Source organism: Vombatus ursinus, unplaced genomic scaffold, assembly GCF_900497805.2.
Source record: "Vombatus ursinus unplaced genomic scaffold, bare-nosed wombat genome assembly UNPS02001050.1, whole genome shotgun sequence".
NCBI classification, from domain to species: domain Eukaryota; kingdom Metazoa; phylum Chordata; class Mammalia; order Diprotodontia; family Vombatidae; genus Vombatus; species Vombatus ursinus.
Genome location: NW_020940828.1, coordinates 25,937 through 28,711, shown reverse-complemented (window position 1 = coordinate 28,711; position 2,775 = coordinate 25,937).

The following is a 2,775-nucleotide window of genomic DNA, read 5'->3' as shown; positions in this document are numbered from 1 at the left end:
TGTGTGTGTGTGTGTGTGTGTGTGTGTGTGTGTGTGTGTGTGTGTGTATGTGTGTGTGTGTTTGTCTGCAGGTATCATTGAGGTAGCTGAGAAATAAGAGGAGGATGAGGATATGAACAATAGGTTTGGCAGGAGAAAATTAAAAAAGGAGATGATAAAAAAGGCATTAAAATGTGATTGAATTTGGGATGGGAAACTTGAGAAAATAAGAGATGGAATTTCAGAGGACTCTTTGATGAATGGGATTTTTCTGAATATAAGGGAATATTGGCTCCTATCACCACCACAGCCATCAATCTTCACAAGTAAATAATTAAAGATGAGGAATAACTACTGTTCAAGGGACTTTAGTGTAATATGGTATGTGTGTGTATATATGTAAAAACACATGTTTCACCGAGTATAAATAGACTATTAATTGGATGGCAAATAGTTCCTTGTGATACAGCTGGCCTTGTGTCTTTCTTGACTGGGTAGAAACAAAAGGAGGAAATTTATTTCCTTTTGGTAATGGGCAAGGAGATATATCAACTTTGAAAAGTACATACCATTTACTCAGTTCTCCAATGTGGAATTGAAAAATGATTTACCCAACAATGAAAATGTTTGAGAGAGTCAAGATGGTCTAGTCCTTTAAATGTCACCTAGCTTTAAAACCAACACACATGAACATCAGGAGTTTTCAAACAGAGAGAAAAAGAGCCTATCTCACTCACTTGAGGAGTCTCTATCCAATTCTAGAATTTTATCCAAGAGTCCTCTGACCTAGCTCCTTAAAGCTGTTTTTAGTATCTGGCCCTTATCAGAAGGGTCAGTCAAATTTCTTCCCTTGTTGGAAAATGAGCTCAGGAAAATATAATAGTCTTCTGATAGCTACTATCTCTATTTATAATGGATCATTTTCTCCTGAAACATTCACCAGAGGTGTACCAGGAGAAATGACTGATTGACCTCTAGGACAGATCAATTTTATTTCCAGTATGTTTTCATAAGGATGATGAGATTAATCAACAAGACAACAAATGTCACTATGTATGGGTATTATGGAGCTATGTGCCAAATAAATGATTTGCTTAGAGTCATAAACCCAACACGCTATCTTTATGCCATGTTTCCTCTAATTTATGCAAAGTAACTAAATGAGCATCAGTGCCACCCAAGAAGCAAATGAATAAGAAATATAGAAGGAGATATGAGAAGATAAAGATTCACAGAAAAAAAACCAACAGAAAAGGAAGCCTCTCAATTTCTTGTTCATGATTCCTCTGATTGCTATTAAGTCTGGACGGTGTCACTTCAGGATGCTGTCACAGCATTCACAGGAAAGAACTGCTAGAGTTGACTCTCACAAAATCTTAGCTCTCCCATATTCCTGTTTTTATCTGCCATTTATCTTCTGGTAAGTACTCTGAAGAATCCCTCTCTTGATTTTTCCCTGAGCATTCTAGATTTTATTAGCTCAGTTTCCCCTCTACTTTTCATCACTGTTTCATTGCCACATTTCTGATTCATTTTAGAACAATTTAATTTGAATCACATGGAATGAGAACAATTACCTATAAACTTACAAAAGATTAATCTCTCTTCATGCTTGACTGCTTGTCACACAGAGTTCATGGATGACTGGCATCTCATCTTCTTTCTAGAAGGTAAAAAACAAGCAAACAAAACAAAGAAATATATCTTCAGATAATTTTGCCAAATTTTATGTCTTTAAGGATACATTTCTCTTAAGGATACCCTATAGAGAAGAATGGTGTAGAGAAAATGGTAAACTCATTTTTAGTAGTTTCACTAATGATGGCTATAAGAATCTATGTAATCTGAAATAATGATATAATATGGAAATAACTAGGAAAACTTGTACTACTTGATCCTAACAAAGCAAATATTGAGATAACAGTAAAAAAAAATGTCTTGTCCACACATACATACTTACATACCCTGCAATAGAACATACTGTTTGGCTCCTTTGGCAAAATGCTAATTTTTGGCCCTTAATACAAAGGATGGTTTGGTCTTTTTACTCAAGAAGAAGAGTATCTATCTGGTTAATGATCAATCTCCTCCACTATTTATCCGATTTCCAGTCACAGCTCACTGTCTCCAGGGGCTTTCTATCTGAAGTAATGGGGAAAATCATTGTGCATCATGCAGTGGCTGAGGGGAATTTGCTTTTTTATGGCAATCATTTATTCTTTCAATAAAATTTATTGTGTCTACAATATTAGATGATAGAATACTAAAGTTCTTCTTTTTCTCATCTCACTTTGTTTATTTCAGTCACCAACCATTTATTAAGCACTTACCTTAGGCACAACCCTATGCTAGATACTGAGTGTACAAAGGCAATAAATAAATAAATTATTTAAAACAAAACAAATAATCCCTGCAATGGAAGGACTACATTTAACTTATTACCACAGTAATCACCAGCCTCTTTATGTCATGAACTTCTGACAGACTTGGGTTGTCTCTTAAAACAAAGACATGATTTCCATATGGTACAGAAGCAGTGTCTTAAAATGTTATAATGATCTCAAATCCTGGAAACTTTCCTACCATTTTGTGTTGCCCAAGGAAGTGGTTATAGGCATAGTTATCTTGAATTCAGAATTTCTGATCTCCTTACTAACCATAAATTCAAGGTTGCCACAACATTGCTTTATAAAAATGGTGACTAGAATGGGTAACTGCATTATATCATGTCTCAATTCTTGTACTCTTTTCTTCCCAACTCATTTTCCATCTTTTAACTCCAGCTCTGAGAAAAGC